Below are 19,679 nucleotides of genomic sequence, written 5' to 3'. Positions count from 1 at the left end.
GCGGACATGCTTACTGTAGACATCCAGGGCTGATACTCGTATGGGACGCAAGGCGCATTGACGTAACAGTGTGGCACTGTGACTTCACAACAACGTCATAATACCTGAGGCTGAGCAAGGCTATATATGCACGCGTATGGCTCATAAGATTTAGTCGGACATTTCTGTCAAGATGATAACGAGAGTACGAGGGCCCGGCCCTCGCTGAGAGGAACCAAACTCTCTCGCTGAGAGGAACCAAACTCTCCGCCATGGGACCTGGGGCCTGTGGATTTTTGCAGAAGAGGATTCTGCAGACAGGCGTCTGCTTGCTGACCTTGATGTGCCTGGGGTCCGTGCTCTACCTGTACAAGAAAGTGCACAGCTCCGAGTATCTGTCCCTCAAGCCCAAGCAGCAGCAGGAGGCGCTCTCTGCCCAGCTGGAAGGGGTGTATGAGCACTGGTCTGGGCTGGAGCAGTCCTTTCAGAAGGAGCGTGCGGAGCACAAAAAGACCAAAGAAGATTTTGTAGTACATAATTTAGAAGCTCAAAAAGCCCTGAGCAAAAAGAAGGAAGACGTCATGAACCGCTACGTCACCCTTCCATCTCAGCACAAGATCCTGAAAAACCAGCACGAAGAAGTGAAGAAGCAGCGCCTGAACTTGCAGGTGCAGAGTCACTCTCCAAAGCTGGAAAACCGGCGAGCGTTGGAGAGCCGCAACCAGAAAGATGCAAAGCAGCAGCGGGAGAATGAGAACCACGTGGTGGTGCTGCTGGGAGGTATGATATCAAACCTAAGGGATGAAAGTAAGGTTCTTGGCAAGGCACACGAAGAGGTCCGCTCTCAGCTGCTTATAGCGCAGGAGCAGCTGCCTGAGATGTACCAGCTGACTAAATCTCTTCAGAAGATACCACGCATCAAACTGTTCACAGCCCGGAAGCACCAGAAATTCCAGTCACAGACCCCAGATAATAACCCTTCCAGAGCCTCTGAAGCTGATTTGCAGCGTATTCCCGAACAGACTGGCCTCCAAGCGAATCCTTGGGAGACGCCGACAGACTCTGGGAAGATAACCCCTGAAGGCGCTGCCCAGGCTGCAGAATCTTTCAAAAAATTGTTGGTACCCCAGACAGGGTCTCTTGAAGTTCTGCCATAGCCAGACTTGCCTCTGTAGCTAGCAATGGATAGAGATGACCGTGCCCTTCATTTCTAGTGAACAGTAAATAGCATCTGGGCTGGAGACGAGCTGCTTAAAGATTTAAAGACGATAAACGTCACCATATCTTCGAACTTGGCAGCCCCAAAAAGGAGATGGCCCTATATCTACCTGGGATCTACATGATTTTTACCCCAGTATGTCATACCTCTGCCCATTAAGACCATTAAGACCAAATGCAAAGTGTAACCATCCGCTGGGCAGAAGTGTCTGCGCATTGAGTGGCTGTAATATCCCCACTTCCAATCGATTTGAAACACTGTATAACAGCTATCTTTGATTTATATATGGAAAGTTTTTTTTTATTTTACCTGTTATTAATCGCTTTAATTAAGAGACAACTAGTTTTATTGGTATTGTCTCTAATGCTTATCCTGTAAAATGTACGTAAACTAAAAGGAAATCGCACCCAAAAGTTGGACTCATATTTTTTAACTTGTAGATCTTCCGTGTTATTATAAAGTATGTTTTTATGACTGTTATGGTTTTACTAAAAATAGTTACTAGATCCCGTTCCTTTATGAATTTGCATTAATTCAACCAGACCAAAGTGATTAATATGTACTTGGAAGAGGCTGATTTGCACCTTGCACTTTGCACAACCATATTTTAACCTACGTTGGTATTTGTAAATATAAGAAACAAAATACTTTGGAGAACTATTTGGTCAAAATGTTTATTGGTATCCAAAGATGTTTTTATTTGTAATAATCAACGGTTGACATTGTACTATGCGCTCTATTAAGATGGTCTACCAACCAGTATTTATGCACTATGCACTTTATAAAACCAACACCTTAAATAATGCTGCTAAATGACCTAGCAAGATCTTGCTTTATTTGTCGCATGAAACATGTGTTAATGATACCTTGTGCTCTTTTGTGGTTACCGTTCGACAATATTACCTCATGTTAACGTGATTTTTCTTTTATCTTTACCATGTATGTAATTATGTGTGTACTTTTATTAATAATGTATTATCCGAATAAAGTTTATTGACTGACTGGTTCAGTCGTCAAAAGAGATTATGACAAGGGCAAGTGATGTGTGTGTTAGACAGAATTCGGCCTGTTTGTGACTTTGAGATCAGATGTAAATCAAAGGTAGGTAACTACATGACGGCCAGACCATGTTAAAGTTAGGATACTGGTGTTCTTTAGCCAGGGATTATTCAGAAAAATCCTGTCCAGGCAGCGAACTGAGGAATGAGTGGGACCTCCAACTGTCTGGTTGAGACCACTGTTAGACATTAAATCTAGTACAGCCAAAGTGTCTTTATCAGTGCTGTCTTCTAAGTGGAAATTGAAGGCTCCTAATATGGTAAAACCATTGGCGAGGGACCCTGATTCTAGGATCGTGCTCAAGGTCTGCACAAAGGTATGTCTAATGCCAGGTGGGCGATAAATAAAAATGTTGTTAAAGGAATAAACACTTCCAATTTTACCAGAAAAGGAGGGTGCTTCACAATGAGAAAGTTTAGAATGATATATGATGGTTAGCCCTCCACCTCTTTTAATCAATCTGTCGTCTCTTTAAGTAGAGTATCCAGCTGCAGTGGATGTGTCCATGTTAGGGCAAAAGGTCATATCTGCCCATGTCTCTGTGATAAAAATATTGTCTATTTTGTGAGTTTCTATAAACTCTGTTGCCTCGTGTTTGTGTGTGGCTAAGGATCTTGCATTAATTAAGTAACATCTCCCATGCTTTTCATTATTATTACTATGGTAGCAGGATAGAGAATTAGATACAAACTCACCATTATGGTCCCTGTTTGATTCAAGCTTCCCTTCCCAGGTTTCAGTGGAAGAGCCATAGTTCTAGCAAATTGCCTTAGCATTCCATATGGTGTTTCTAAGCCTGAGCTCTTACCTCGTCTGCTTAAGGTGGTTGGTTGATTGCTTGTGTAGCATAGTCTGTTTGCAGAATGGTGCCCAAAACTGTCAGGGGGATGGCCATCGGCAAGATCTGGGTGTGGATGGGTGCAGACTGTGTCCTAAAATAGCCTGCCATTGAAGGAGGGTTGTGCCAGGTGTGTGTTGCCTCTGCGCTTGTCAGCAATTATACATCAGAACAGGTGGGCAAGTAAAAAGTTATTACCCAAACAAAGTGTTGCTGTTAGGACAGAATAAAAGCATATGTCCTGCTTAATATTATATAGCTTCCTGCATTGGGCTCTTTAGGCCTTCCTTAGGAGAGACTGGCATATATATCGTTTAAGGGAAGTGGGAGCTTTGTCATTGGCTTAAATGGGAAATCAGAAAAAGCCTGCCCTTTTCAGGATGCAGTGGCAGGCTGGGAGCCATTTTCTACCTTGTCCAACACAGGGTGGCACAATCAGTGCTGCAGCCCTGGGGGGACCCTCTGTCTTACATGACCTGTGTATCTTTGATACCCTATACTAGGGACTTACAAGTAAGTTAGCTTATGCCAAATGGGGGTAGCCAATTTAACATATACTTTGAAAGAGGTTAGAACACTGGCACTGAGATGTGGTTAGCAGGCCTAAGGTCAATCTCTGAGTTGAAAAATCAGCTCAGTCAGTCCAAAACCTTGGGGATGACCATGCCAAAAAAGACATTTACATAAAGTCATAATGTGTATAGTATTCTTTAAAGTAATATGATGATGCATCTGCAATTCTGAAATTAAAAGTTAATTGGCATCCTAACTGTATAATCAATTCACAAAAAGGTAATTACAATTTACAATGAAAAACGCAATTTGAGAAATGAGAAAGTGGCAGAGCCATGAAAGGATGTTGGCTATACTCAATTATTGTGAATTACATTGACTAAAACAATGAACAGCTTAGCTGATGAACTTGTCAATAAAGAAGATCAAGAACACTAAAGATTTTGATCTTAATGACTGTGATCATCTTTACGTGCTCTTTGTTTTGTTTTATTCAATGTATATACATATATATTTTTTTCACTAAGAAACCCACAGTTAGAGTGCAGTTCTGCAAAACCCACAGTTAGAGTGCAGCTCTGCAAAACCTAAAAAACACTTACATTCACCAGGTATGGTTCAGTAGACTAACCAGACCTTGCACCCCTGTCATGCACTGCTCAAGATTTCACATATTACATCATTCATGGCATGTTAAATGACATAATTGATGACCTCAACGATGACTTCCTTCCCCTGCACACAGTAAGGGCAGTCCACCAAGCCCTCGGGCCAGGTCCTGAGCACCAGCATCAATAGATCAATCAATCAGGGACTTGTAAGTGCGCTACTCACCCATGAGCGTCTCAAGGTGCTAAGGGGGGGGGGGGGGAGGGGGTCCACAGATCTGTTTAGCCGAAGAGCCAGGTCTTGAGGGTCTTCCTGAAGGTGTTCAGGGGGGGGGGGGGGGCGCATTTGATGTCTGCCGGTAGCTCGTTCCAGGTCTTGGCTGCTATGTGAGAGAAGGATCTTCCTCCTGCTCTGGCTCCGTGGATATGCGGGGTTTCGGCCATTGTGAGGTTGGAAGATCAGAGGTTTCTTTTGGGTTTGTGGAAGTTGGTTCTGTCGATAAGGTATTTGGGTCCGTTGTTGTGTAGGCATTTATAGGTGTGAGTGAGGATTTTTAAAGTGACTCTTTTCTCCACGGGGAGCAAGTGGAGACTTCATAGGTATTGACTGATGTGTTCGTGTCAGGGATGCTGAGGACGAGTCTGACAGCAGTGTTATGTATAGTCTGGATTTTGCGGAGCAGGGACTTGAGGTCGGTGAGGTCAGCTGTGTGCTTCTTGAGCAGAGGTCTGATTTCTGCGCGCTTCCAGTTGTCTGGGAAGATGCCTGTTTTGAAGGTGGTATTGATGGTGCGTTGTAGTTCGGCTTTGATGGTGGTAGATGTGAGGGGGACAGGGGTCAGTGGGGGCCCCTGAGTAGATGCTTTCCATGGTTGAGGCGGTGTCTTCGGCAGCAATTGGTGTCCAGTTAGAAATTGTGGACGGGCTGGTGTTTCTAGGGGGCAGAGGGCCCTCTGTGGCTCCTGGTGGATGGTCGATAAAGTTGTCGTAGAGGTTTTTGATCTTGATGTGGAAATAGGTTCCAAGCTTGTCGCAGAGGTCTTGGGATGGGGTGATGTCTGTGGCTTCGCTGCATGGGTTGGTGAATTCTTGAATGACGTTGAAAGATTCCTTGGGCAGGATTTTGTTGTGGATGAAGTTTCTCTTGGTGGCTCTGATCTGGTTGTGGTAGTCCGTCATGGCGTCCTTGTAGGTGTTTTGTTTTTCTGTTGTCTTAGTGTTTCTCCAGTTCTTCTCTAGCAGTCTGCAGGGGTGTCTGGCTTCTGGGAGAGCGGTGGTGAACCAGGCGGCTTTCCTGGGGCGTTGTCTGTCTGGGTTGTGCAGCGGGCAAGAACATTCGGAGATCCAGGTGTGGAGTTCTCTGACGTTAGCGTAGGGTGCCCTGGTGTGGTTGTCTCGGGTGAGGGTGGAGTTAAGTTGCTCATCAGTAACCTTTGCTCCAGTTCCTTCATTGGGGGCAGGGGGCTGGTTTGGGTGCCTTGGGTTTGTTGATGGGTTTGTTGATGGCGAAGTGTACGCAGTGATGGTCGGTCAATGGCAGCTGCTATGTGTGGCTGAATTGGATGCTGTTTCCTGCTGTGAAGATTGGGTCCAGGGTGTGACCTGCTCTGTGGGTTGGTGTGTTGACGAGTTGTTTAAGTCCGATGCTGGTGAGGTTGTCACAAAGGATAGTGGAGTTGGTCGCAGGAGTGGTCGAGGTGGAAGTTCAGATCTCCAATGAGTATGTAGTTTGTTGAGGCGATGGGGTGGGGTACCATGAAGTCGGTGATGGTGGTGGGGGAGGGTGTTCGTGGGCTGGGGGGTCTGTAAATGAGGGTTCCTCAGAGTGTGGCTTTGGGGGTGGTCTGGATCTGGAAGTGCAGGTGTTCGGCGGAGGGGAAGGTTTCGCTGGAGGTGGTGAGGCAAAGGTTGCTCTTGTGGGTGATGGGGAGGCCCCCTCCTGGGTGGTTGGGGAGGTCTTTCCTCTGCATCTTGTAATCATCTGGAATAGCGGTGCTGATGTCGGGGCAGAGGATGCTTTGGTCCAGGTCTCTGTGAAGACGGCGATGTTGGGTGATAGAGAGTCAAGTAGGTTCCAGATTTCCATGGCGTGTTTGTGTACGGAGCAAGTGATGAGGAGGATGCATTTTAGGGTGCCGCCGGTGCTGGTGTCGCCGGTGTTGGAGGCCGGGGTGGCGGAGTGTCTGGTGGCAGTTGAGACAGGAGAACTGGCCGTGGATCGTTTTGGGCGAGGCCTGTTAGCATTCTCTAAGTCTTCCAGGGTTGAGTGCGATGAGGGTGGTGGTGTCGTAGCGATGGGTAGTGGGACGTTAAGAGTTCCTGTCGCTGGCTGTAGTCGGGTCGCGGACGGGCGCAGATGAGCTTGCCTTTGGCAAGCACGCTGTGCACGGCCGCCATTAAGTAGGGGAGGTGGGAGGAAGGAGAGGCTGGAAGGCGGGAGCGGGGGAATTCCGGGGGGAAGAGGCTGCAGGGGCAGCAGCGGCGAAAGCCTAGAGTAACAGGCAGGCATGAGAAAATAAAAACAGCGGTGGAATTAGAGCAAGACACAGATGGGCACAATAACTGTGGCACTACAGGGAAAAATTAGGGTACAAAATGGCTGAGAAAGGTTACTGTGGTTGCAGGCAGTCTGGTCCTAGTTGGAGTGGGCAGCAGGCGCAGGAGCGGGCAGCAGCCTCGAACCTCTCAAGGAGGAGGTAGGGGTCTGGAGGCAAGAGATGGCACAGCAGAGCTGCAGGGAGAGAGTGGACCTAGACCGACATAGACATAGATAGGCTCTGGCTGTGCACTGCTGTGCATGCGGTACAGGTTGTGAACTGACCAGAACTTGCAACCCATCCTTCACAGGCATCTAATGTCCACAGGAAACCTTTGCTAGCCTGCTGTGAAGGTGAGACTAAAGTAGTATACTGGTGGACAGGGTGCAGAGCAGGTACTTAAGCGAGGGCCTATGCTCCACCCTATATGGCCGTTGACCCTTATTGCAGACAGTCTAAGGAATGTAGAGTCAGGTCCTGCGCCCCACGGCCCACAGGCAATCAATTTCAAATCTGCGATGTTTGCACCTGGTGTTATTGGTCCATCTGCAGCAGGGCCCTTTGAGTCAGTGAAGCTTGCCTCTGGTGTTTATGTACCAGGTGGTCCATACTAGACCCTTGGCAGCCTGACCCCCTTGAGTCCATGAAGCTATCCCCCAGTGGTGGTGTACGTGGCAGTAGATACTAGCCCCTTGGCACCAGGCTTGATCCAGCCACAGTCGAATGACTGCCTATTATCATGCGATTAAGTTTTTGCTAGACATTTTTGTCCTTATGCTAATCTGTGTGATTCTACTGAGCCCAGCAGCTGGGACCAGCAGAGATACCTTCAAGGAACAGACTCAGTGGGGCATAGAACCTGTTTTTACCTTCCTCCTCTGTAGGTCAAAGACTCCTTGCAAAGACAAGTGACAGCAGGTGATGTCAGTTATTTTTCTTAATACGCTGCCACCCAGTTCCAACATTGACACCACTCACTTTGACCACTGACGTCACCCAATTCCACCAATGCCTGGACAAATGCACCAAACCAGATGGTGGCAAGTCCAACTTTGCTTAGGTGTTTTGGAGTGTGAGGTGGTTCTCTGCTGAGGAAGGGTTTGTAAAAACGAGGTCAAAAAGGCACTTTCAGACAATTTTCTGCGTACATGTGCTAAAAAAACAATAGGCACTGAAAGGTCGCTTGCAACAAAACTGGTTCAGGTATCACATGTATTTATATTGAGCACGACTAGACATATTCATTTTAAAGAAGTATCTATCTCAGTGTGTATTGCAAGATAGATTTAGGGCCATATGTATCAACATCCCATTTTGCGATTTCTAAATAGCGATTTTTAAGGAATCGCTATTTAGAAATCGCAAAATGGTATGTATGTAGAAAATCGCTTCTTTTTAGCGATTCCTTAAAATTCCTTAATTGCGATTAGCAAATTGCTAATCGCAATTAAGGAATAATTTTCCATTCATTTCTATGGGCCAAGAGGCCCATAGGAATGAAGGGGAAATTTGCGATTCGCAATTTGCTAATCGCAAATTGAGAATATTTTCAAGGGTGCAGGGGTGTCCAAAGGACACCCTGCTGAACCCCTGAAATCTGCATGGGTGCACATGTGGCGCACATACATGCCCTAAGGGCATGTATGTACGTCACATGGCACTATGAAAAATGAAAAAATATGCATTTTGAAAGGAAATCGCAACTTACCACCAATTAGAAGTTGGTGGTAATTTGCGATTCCTTAAGGCCAATTTGCAAATTTTAATGGCTTCTTACATTGCATTCAAGGAATCGCAAAATTTGCGATTCCTTAAATGCAATCGCAAAATCAGGAATCGCAAATTGTGTGATTCCTTATTTTTAAAGCACATTTCCTTCACACATAGCATTTGTCCAAATTGCATTTGCAAAGGCCGAAATTCTGCGAATTTTGGCGTTTGCGAAGTCAATTTGGCTTGATACATATGGCCCAATATCCCTGACCTGTGGTGTGGTGTTGCAGGTATTGCAAATGCCCTGGTGGGGGAAGAACTGGCAGCGCAAGCCACCAGGGGCCTGAAAAGTAGATATTTTCGGAAGAGTTGAAGAGCTGCCAGCAGGGTGACCCGAAGTTGCCTGGCAGGCAAATGTTCCTCCTATTGCTTCGAGCAATTTAGGTTTGGCTTTACAGAGCACCTATCTGCCAGACCGTTTTCATTAGTGGTCTAAGAAATGGGCTTCAAAGCAGTACACATCTCTCCCAGCATGGTGTTGGCTGTGAAATACCACTCTGCCTTCTTGGGTGCTCTTCTTCTTGATGCATGAGTTGGATTGGTTTCAGGATGTGTCTGGGATTAATTGGTCAGTACAGAAGCCATGTTCTAAAGTGGCCTCACCGACAAAAAGCAAAACATTGTGCATATAAACCTTCTAAGCTATCTCTAGATTCCTATGCAGAAGTATTTAAATGAAAACTTTCACAACTGTCAAAGTCATGTGAAGGGCTTGATCATTCTGTACACCAGAGAACATTAATAATGATTCTTTACACAATATCGCAGCAGTGCTAAATTACCAAGTTTGTGAGAGAAAATAACAAAGATGCAAACATTCTACTGGTGTCGCCTTTACAGGCATGTACTCCCATGTCATAAAAAAAACCTCGTGTGGGTCGCGCAGAGAGCAGCATTGTGAAAACGGAAAAAGTGATGAGCTGTAGGTCGAAGGCCACGCGCTTCCTGCAGAAATATTCGCCTGGGAGTGTTTGATAACATCCATCCATTTCTGCCCTTGCACGAGGGGCATCTTCGCAGGCGCAGCGGAGGGGGCGCTGAAGGGTCAGGCGTGCACAGGAGAGGCTCACAGCACGTGCAGGTATGTGCACAGGGATGAGAAAGCTGTACTGTTCTGGGCGCGGACATGCTTAATGTAGACATCCAGGGCTGATACTTGTATGGGACGCAAGGCGCATTGACGTACCAGTGTGGCACTGTGACTTCACAACAACATCATAATTCGTGAGGCTGAGCAGGGCTTTATAGGCACGGGTATGGCTCATAAGACTTAGTCGGACATTTCTGTCAAGATGATAACGGGAGTGCGAGGGCCCGGCCCTCGCTGAGGGGAACGAAACACTCCGGCCATGGGACCTGGGGCCTGTGGATTTTCGCAGAAGAGGATTCTGCAGACAGGCGTCTGCTTGCTGACCTTGATGTGCCTGGGGTCCGTGCTCTACCTGTACAAGAAAGTGCACAGCTCCGAGTATCTGTCCCTCAAGCCCAAGCAGCAGCAGGAGTCACTATCTGCCCAGCTGGAAGGGGTGTATGAGCACCGGTCTGGGCTGGAGCAGTCCCTCCAGAAGGAGCGTGCGGAGCACAAGAAGACCAAAGAAGATTTTGTAGTACATAATTTAGAAGCTCAAAAAGCCCTGAGCAAAAACAAGGAAGACGCCATGAACCGCTACGTCACCCTTCCATCTCAGCACAAGATCCTGAAAAACCAGCACGAAGAAGTGAAGAAGCAGCTCCTGAACTTGCAGGTGCAGAGTCACTCTCCAAAGCTGGAAAACCGGCGAGCGTTGGAGAGCCGCAACCAGAAAGATGCAAAGCAGCAGCGGGAGGATGAGAACCACGTGGTGGTGCTGCTGGGGGGTATGATATCAAACCTAAGGGATGAAAGTAAGGTTCTTGGCAAGGCACACGAAGAGGTCCGCTCTCAGCTGCTTATAGCGCAGGAGCAGCTGCCTGAGATGTACCAGCTGACTAAATCTCTTCAGAAGATACCACGCATCAAACTGTTCACAGCCCGGAAGCACCAGAAATTCCAGTCACAGACCCCAGATAATAAACCTTCAAGAGCCTCTGAAGCTGAATTGCAGCGTATTCAAGAACAGACTGGCCTCCAAGCGAATCCTTGGGAGACGCCGACAGACTCTGGGAAGATAACCCCTGAAGGTGCTGCCCAGGCTGCAGAATCTTTCAAAAAATTGTTGGTACCCCAGACAGGGTCTCTTGAAGTTCTGCCATAGCCAGACTTGCCTCTGTAGCTAGCAATGGATAGAGATGACCGTGCCCTTAATTTCTAGTGAACAGTAAATAGCATCTGGGCTGGAGACGAGCTGCTTAAAGATTTAAAGACGATAAACGTCACCATATCTTCGAACTTGGCTGCCCCAAAAAGGAGATGGCCCTATATCTACCTGGGATCTACATGATTTTTACCCCAGTATGTCATACCTCTGCCCATTAAGACCATTAAGACCAAATGCAAAGTGTAACCATCCGCTGGGCAGAAGTGTCTGCGCATTGAGTGGCTGGATTATCCCCACTTCCAATCGATTTGAAACACTGTATAACAGCTATCTTTGATTTATATATGGAAAGTTTTTTTTATTTTACCTGTTATTAATCGCTTTAATTAAGAGACAACTAGTTTTATTGGTATTGTCTCTAATGCTTATCCTGTAAAATGTACGTAAACTAAAAGGAAATCGCACCCAAAAGTTGGACTCATATTTTTTAACTTGTAGATCTTCCGTGTTATTATAAAGTATGTTTTTATGACTGTTATGGTTTTACTAAAAATAGCTATTAGATCCCGTTCCTTTATGAATTTGCATTTATTCAACCAGACCAAAGTGATTGATATGTACTTGGAAGAGGCTGATTTGCACCTTGCACTTTGCACAACCATATTTTAACCTACGTTGGTATTTGTAAATATAAGAAACAAAATACTTTGGAGAACTATTTGGTCAAAGTGTTTATTGGTATCCAAAGATGTTTTTATTTGTAATAATCAACGGTTGACATTGTACTATGCGCTCTATTAAGATGGTCTACCAACCAGTATTTATGCACTATGCACTTTATAAAACCAACACCTTAAATAATGCTGCTAAATGACCTAGCAAGATCTTGCTTTATTTGTCGCATGAAACATGTGTTAATGATACCTTGTGCTCTTTTGTGGTTACCGTTCGACAATATTACCTCATGTTAACGTGATTTTTCTTTTATCTTTACCATGTATGTAATTATGTGTGTACTTTTATGGATAATGTATTATCCGAATAAAGTTTATTGACTGACTGGTTCAGTCGTCAAAAGAGATATTATGACAAGGGCAAGTGATGTGTGTGTTAGACAGAATTCTGCCTGTTTGTGACTTTGAGATCAGATGTAAATCAAAGGTAGGTAACTACATGACGGCCAGACCATGTTAAAGTTAGGATACTGGTGTTCTTTAGCCAGGGATTATTCAGAAAAATCCTGTCCAGGCAGCGAACTGAGGAATGAGTGGGACCTCCAACTGTCTGGTTGAGACCACTGTTAGACATTAAATCTAGTACAGCCAAAGTGTTTTTATCAGTGCTGTCTTCTAAGTGAAAATTGAAGGCTCCTAATATGGTAAAACCATTGGCGAGGGACCCTGATTCTAGGATCGTGCTCAAGGTCTGCACAAAGGTATGTCTAATGCCAGGTGGGCGATAAATAAAAATGTTGTTAAAGGAATAAACACTTCCAATTTTACCAGAAAAGGAGGGTGCTTCACAATGTGAGAGTTTAGAATGATATATGATGGTTAGCCCTCCACCTCTTTTATTCAATCTGTTGTCTCTTTAAATAGAGTATCCAGCTGCAGTGGCTGTGACCATGTTAGGGCCAAAGGTCATATCTGCCCATGTCTCTGTGATAAAAATAATATCTATTTTGTGAGTTTCTATAAACTCTGTCGCCTCGTGTTTGTGTGTGGCTAAGGATCTTGCATTAATTAAGTAACATCTCCCATGCTTTTCATTATTATTACTATGGTAGCAGGATAGAGAATTAGATACAAACTCACCATTATGGTCCCTGTTTGATTCAAGCTTCCCTTCCCAGGTTTCAGTGGAAGAGCCATAGTTCTAGCAAATTGCCTTAGCATTCCATATGGTGTTTCTAAGCCTGAGCTCTTACCTCGTCTGCTTAAGGTGGTTGGTTGATTGCTTGTGTAGCATAGTCTGTTTGCAGAATGGTGCCCAAAACTGTCAGGGGGATGGCCATCGGCAAGATCTGGGTGTAATTGGGTGCAGACTGTGTCCTAAAATAGCCTGCCATTGAAGGAGGGTGTGCCAGGTGTGTGTTGCATCTGCGCTTGTCAGCAATTATACATCAGAACAGGTGGGCAAGTAAAAAGTTATTACCCAAACAAAGTGTTGCTGTTTGGACAGAATAAAAGCATATGTCCTGCTTAATATTATATAGCTTCCTGCATTAGGGCTCTTTAGGCCTTCCTTAGGAGAGACTGGCATATATTGTTTGAGGGAAGTCGGAGCTTTGTCATTGGCTTAAATTGGAAAGCAGAAATAAGCAGTTTAAAACTGCCCTTTTAAGGATGCAGTGACAGGCTGGGAGCCATTTTCTACCTTGTCCAACACAGGGTGGTACAATCAGTACTGCAGCCATGGGGGGGACCCTCTGTCTTACATGACCTGTGTATCTTTGATACCCTATACTAGGGACTTACAAGTAAGTTACCTTATGCCAAATGGGGGTAGCCAATTTAACATATACTTTGAAAGGGGTTAGAACACTGGCACTGAGATGTGGTTAGCAGGCCTCAGGGCATTCTCGGAATAGAAAAATCGGCTGAGTCAGTCCAAAACTTTGAGGATGATCATGCTAAAAAAGGCATTTACTTAAAGTCATAATGTGTATAGTATTCTTTAAAATCATATGATGATGCATGTGCAATTCTGAAATTAAAACCTAATTGCCATCCTAACTGTAGAATCAATTCACAAAAAGCTATTATTATGAAAAACGCAATTTGAGAAATGGGAAAGTGGTAGAGCCATGAAACGATGTTGGCCAGACTCAATTATTGTGGATTACGTTGACGAAAACAATGAACAGCTATCAAGCTGATAAACTTGTTAGTAAAGAAGATCAAGAACACTAAAGACTTTGATCTTAATGACTGTGATCATCTTTATGTGCTCTTTGTTTTGTTTTATTCAATGTATATACATATATTTTTTTTTCACTAAGAAACCCACAGTTAGCGTGCAGTTCTGGTTACAAGCAAAACATAAAAAACACTTAAATTCACAAGGTATGGTTCAGTAGACTAACCCGAACTTGCACCCCCGTCATGCGCTGCTTATGATTTCTCATATTACATCATTCATGGCATGTTAAATGACATAATTGATGACCTCAAAGATGGCTTCCTTCCACTGCACACAGTAAGGGCAGTCCACCAGGCCCTCGGGCCAGGTCCTGAGCACCAGCATCAACAGATGAACCAATCGGGAACTTGTAAGTGTGCTACTCACCCATGAGCGTCTCAAGGCGCTGATTGGGGGGTGTCCGCAGATCTGTTTAGCCTAAGAGCCAGGTCTTGAGGGTCTTCCTGAAGGTGTTCAGGGAGGGGGCGCGTCTGATGTCTGCCTGTAGCTCATTCCAGGTCTTGGCTGCAATGTGAAAGAAGGATCTGCCTGCTCTGGGTCTGTTGATATGCAAGGTTTTGGCCATTGTGAGGTTGGAAGATCAGAGGTTTTTTTTTGGGTTTGTGGAAGTTGATTCTGTCGTTAAGGTATTTGGGTCCGTTGTTGTGTAGTCATTTGTAGGTGTGCGTGAGGATTTTGAAAGTGACTCTTTTCTCCATGGGGAGCCAGCGGAGACTTCGTAAGTGTTGACTGATGTGTTCGTGCCGGGGGTTGCTGAGGACGAGTCTGGCGGCGGTGTTCTGTATAGTCTGGAGTTGGGAGTAGGGACTTGTTGATGCCAGCATAGAGTGCGTTTCCATATTCCAGTCTGCTGGTGATGAGTGCGTGGGTGACTGTCTTCCTGGACTCAGGGGGGATCCACTTGAAGGCCTTGCAGAGGATGCAGGCGGTGTTGAAACAGCTTGAGGTGACGGCGTTGACCTGTCAGATCATGATGAGTGATGAGTCGAGTACGATTGTGAGGTTATTGACGTGGTTTGAGGGGGTACGTGGGCTTCTGAGGGCGGTCGGCCACCAGGTGCTGTTCCATGCAGAAGGGATGGTACAGAGGAAGAGGACTTCTGTCTTCTTTGCATTGAGCTTCAGGCAGCTGTTGGTCATCCAGCCTGCGACGTACTGCATTCCTTTCTGGATGCTGAGTTTGGCAGTGGTGGGGTCTTTGGTGAGGGAGAGGATAAGCTGGGTGTCGTCTGCGCAGGATACGATGTTGAGGCCGTATTGTCAGACGACAGCTACAAGGGGGGCCATAAAGATGTTGAAGAGGGTGGGGCTCAGGGATGAACCCTTTGGGAATCTGCAGGTGATTTTCATTGGGTAGGAGAGGAAGGGTGGGAGTTGAATCCTTTGGCTTCTTCTGGTGAGGAATGGTCGGATCCACACCACGGCTGTTCCTTGTATGCCTTTGTTTTGTAGTCTTGCGACTAGTGTGCGGTGGGAGATGGTGTCGAAGGCAGCTGATAGGTCGATTAGGATGCGGAGCAGCCTTGGTCAAGGAGGGTGTGAATGTTGTCTGTGGTGGCGAGTAGGGCAGTCTATGTGTTTTGGTTGCTTTGGAATACGTATTGAGACTGGTCGAGGACGGCGTTCTCTTCAATGAATAGTTTCAGTTTCCTGTTGACTGTTTTCTTTGCAACTTTGGCTGCGAAGGGGAGCAGTGAGATAGGCTGATAGTTCTTGAGGTCGGTGGGGACAGGTGTGTGCTTCTTGAGCAGAGGCCTAATTTCTGCGCGCTTCCAGTTGTCTGGGAAGATGCCTGTTTTGAAGGTGGTGTTGATGGTGCGTTGTAGTTCTGGTTTGATGGCAGCCGCGGCTCTGTGGTAGATGTGAGGGGGACAGGGGTCAGTGGGGGCCCCTGAGTAAATGCTTTCCATGGTTGATGCGGTGTCTTCGGCAGCGATTGGTGTCCAGTTAGAAATGGCGGACTGGCTCGTGTTTCTGGGGGGCGGGGGCCTTCTGTGGTTCCTGGTGGATGGTCGCTGAATTTGTCGTAGTGGTTTTTGATCTTGAGGTGGAAATAGGTTCCAAGCTTGTCGCAGAGGTCTTGGGATGGGGTGATGTCTGTGGCTTCACTGCATGGGTTGGTGAATTCTTGAATGACGCTGAAAAGTTCCTTGGAGTTGGGCAGGATTTGGTTGTGGGTGAAGTTTCTCTTGGTGGCTCTGATCTGCTTGTGGTAGTCCGTCATGGCGTCGTTGTAGATGTTTTGTTTTTCTGTTGTCTTAGTGTTTCTCCAGTTCTTCTCTAGGCATCTGCAGGGGTGTCTGGCTTCTTGGAGAGCGGTGGTGAACCAGGCGGCTTTCCTGGGACGTTGTCTGTCGGGGTTGTGCAGCGGGCGAGCTCGTCTGAATAGTCGGAGATCCAGGTGTGGAGTTCTCTGGCTGTGATGTTAGCGTTGGGTGCCCAGGTGTGGTTGTCTCGGGTGAGGGTGGAGTTAAGTTGCTCATCAGTAACCTTTGCTCCAGTTGCTTCGTTGGGGGCAGGGGGCTGGTTTGGGTGCCTTGGGTTTGTTGATGGCGAAGTGTACGCAGTGAATGGTCGGTCCATTACAGCTGCTTTGTGTGGCTGAATTGGATGCTGTTTCCTGCCGCGAAGATGGGGTCCAGGGTGTGTCCTGCTCTGTGGGTCGGTGTGTTGACGAGTTGTTTAAATCCGATGCTGGCGAGGTTGTCACAAATGATAGTGGAGTTGGTTGCTGGGGTTGTCGAGGTGGAAGTTCAGATCTCCAATGAGTATGTAGTTTGTTGAGGCGATGGGGTGGGGTGCGATGAAGTCGGTGATGGTGGTGGGGAAGGGTGTTCATGGGCTGGGGGTCTGTAGACGAGTGTGGCTTTGGGGGTGGTCTGGATCTGGAAGTGCTGGTGTTCGGCGGATGGGAAGGTTTCTTGGAGGTGGGGAGGCAAAGGGCGCTCTTGTGGGTGATGGTGTGGCTCCCTCCTGGGTGGTTGGGGAGGTCTTTCCTCTGCATCTTGTAATCATCTGGAATAGCGGTGCTGATGTCGGGTGCGGAGGATGCATTGGTCCAGGTCTCTGTGAAGAAGGCGATGTCGGGCTAGAGAGAGTCAAGTAGGTTCCAGATTTCCATGACGTGTTTGTGTACGAAGCATATGTTGAGGAAGATGCATTTTAGGGTGTCGCCAGTGCTGGTGCCACCGGTGTTGGAGCCCGGGGTGGCAGAGTGTCTGATGGCAGTGGAGGCAGGAGAACTGGCCGTGGATCGTGTTCGGCGAGGCCTGTTAGCATTCTCTACAGGGTTGAGTGCGATGAGGGTGGTGGTGTCATAGCGATGGGTAGTGGGAGGTTCAGGGTTCCTGTCGCTGGCTGTAGTCGGGTCGCAGACAGGCTTGCCTTTGGGAAGCACGCTGTGCATGGCCGCCATTAAGTAGAGGAGGTGGGAGGAAGGAGAGGCTGAGAGGCAGGAGCGGGGGAATTCCCAGGGGAAATTCCCAGGGGCAATTCCCAAGGGCAATTCCGGGGGGGTGCGGCTGCAGGGGCTGCAGCGGTGAAAGGCTAGAGTAGCAGGCAGGCATGAGAAAATAAAAACAGTGGTGGAAGTAGAGCAAGACACAGATAACAGTGGCACTACAGGGAAAGATTAGGGAAGAAAATGGCTGAGAAAGGTTACAGTGGTTGCAGTCAGTCTGCTCCGAGTTGGAGCAGGCAGCAGACGCAGGAGCAGGCAGCAGCCACGAACCTCTCAAGGAGGAGGTCGGGGTATGGAGGCAAGAGACGGCACAGCAGAGCTGCGGGGAGAGAGTGGACCTAGACTGACATGGACATAGATAGGCTCTGGCTGTGCACTGCGGAGTATGCGGTACAGGTTGTGAACTCTGACCAGAACCTGCAACCCATCCTTCAGAGGCATCTAATGTCCATGGGACAACCTTTGCTAGCCTGCAGTGAAGGTGAGACTAAAGTAGTACACTGGTGGGCAGGCTGCAGAGCAGGTACTTAAGCGAGGGCCTATGCTCTACCCTATATGGCCGTTGACCCCTATTGCAGACAACCTATGGCATGTAGAGTCAGGTCCTGCGCCCCACTGCCCACAGGCAATCAATTTCAAATCTGCGATGTTTGCACCTGGTGATGGTGTACTGGGTGGACGATAGTAGCCCCTCCACACAGCTGGTCCACTATAAGCTGTGAAGTATGTGCCCGGTGGTGATACACCATGTGGGTAATACTTGCCCCTCCATACATCGAGGGCCTTTTGAGTCCGTGAAGCTTACACCTGGTGGTTGTGCATCCAGTGGTCAGTACTTGCCCATCAGCAGCTGGTGGTAGTGTAGCGAGTGGGAAGTTATACAATTTTGGCAGTTGGGCTCCTTCAGTTCCTGATCTTTGCACTGGGATGTAGTGTATGTTTTGGGTGGGAATAGTCCCATGACATCTGGGCCCCTTGGGTCTACGAATTTTGCACTGGTGGTGATGTCCTAGAAGGTGGTCCTGCTACCTCAGCAGCTGGTCCCTTGATTCTGTGAAGCTTGCACCCAGTGGTGGTGTACCTTGTAGACAGTACCAGCCCGTCAGCAGCGAGGCCCTTTAATCCATGAAGCTTGCTCCCAGTGGTGGCGTGCCAAGTGGGCAGTTTTAGGTCTTCAATATCTAGACTCTGTGAGTCTGTGAAACTTAGACACTCGTGGTGGTGTACCAGGTGGGTGGTACTAGTCTCTCAGAAGCTGCACCACTTGCTGTGGCAGCGTATTAGACAGGCTGTACGAGTCCCTTGGCAGCCAGACCCCTTGAGTCCATGACCTTGCAACCAATGGTGGTATACCAGGCAGACAACTCTACCCCTTCAGCAACCACTCCCCTTGATTCCCCTATACTTGCCCCCAGTGGTGTGTATGGGTGGGTGTTATTGGTCCATCTGCAGCAGGGCCCTTTGAGTCAGTGAAGCTGGCCTCTGGTGTTTATGTACCAGGTGGTCCATACTAGACCCTTGGCAGCCTGACCCCTTGAGTCCATGAAGCTATCCAGTGGTGTGTACGTGGCAGTAGATACTAGCCCCTTGGCACCAGGCTTGATCCAGTCACAGTCGAATGACTGCCTATTATCATGTGATTAAGGTTTTGCTAGACATTTTTGTCCTTATGTTAATCTGTGTGATTCTACTGAGCCCAGCAGCTGGGACCAGCAGAGATACCTTCAAGGAACAGACTCGTGGGGCATATAACCTGTTTTCACCTTCCTCCTCTGTAGGTCAAAGACTCCTTGCAAAGACAAGTGACAGCAGGTGATGTCAGTTATTTTTCTTAATACGCTGCCACCCAGTTCCAACATTGACACCACTCACTTTGACCACTGACGTCACCCAATTCCACCAATGCCTGGACAAATGCACCCCAGATGGTGGCAAGTCCAACTTTGCCAAGGTATTTTGGGGTGTGAGGTGGTTCTCTGCAGAGGGAGGGTTTGTAAAAACGAGGTCAAAACGGCACTTTCAGACAATTTTCTGCGTATATGTGCTAAAAAAACAATAGGCACTGAAAGGTCGCTTGCAACAAAACTGGTTCAGGTATCACATGTATTTATATTGAGCACGACTAGACATATTCATTTTAAAGAAGTATCTACCACAGTGTGTGTTGCAAGAAAAATAATATCCCTGACCTGTGGTGTGGTGTTGCAGTTAGTACAAATGCCCTGGTGGGGGAAAGAACTGGCAGCGCAAGCCACCAGGGGCCTGAAAAGTAGATATTTTCTGAAGAGTTGAAGAGCTGCCAGCAGGGTGATCCGAAGTTGCCTGGCAGGTAAATGTACCTCCTATTGCTTTGAGTACTTTAGGTTTGGCTTTACCGAGCACCTATCTGCCAGACCGTTTTCATTACTGTTCTAAGAAACGGGCTTCAAAGCAGTACACATCTCTCCCAGCATGGCATTGGCTGTTAAATACCTCTCTGCCTTCTTGGGTGCTCTTCCTCTTGATGCATGAGTTGCATTGGTTTCAGGATGTGT

The 19,679-nt window shown here is 47.2% G+C and overlaps 2 pseudogenes; both read left to right on the top strand.

The window, feature by feature from the left end:
- The first annotated feature begins 251 nt into the window (after positions 1 to 251).
- Positions 252 to 1,322, top strand: LOC147706037 (Golgi integral membrane protein 4-like; annotated as a pseudogene).
- An 8,553-nt stretch (positions 1,323 to 9,875) lies between these two features.
- Positions 9,876 to 10,946, top strand: LOC147706036 (Golgi integral membrane protein 4-like; annotated as a pseudogene).
- The last annotated feature ends 8,733 nt before the right edge of the window (positions 10,947 to 19,679 follow it).

This window comes from Lissotriton vulgaris, chromosome 7 (assembly GCF_964263255.1).
Source record: "Lissotriton vulgaris chromosome 7, aLisVul1.2, whole genome shotgun sequence".
Classification (NCBI taxonomy): Eukaryota; Metazoa; Chordata; class Amphibia; order Caudata; family Salamandridae; genus Lissotriton; species Lissotriton vulgaris.
This window is presented reverse-complemented; position numbering and strand designations above follow the sequence as displayed.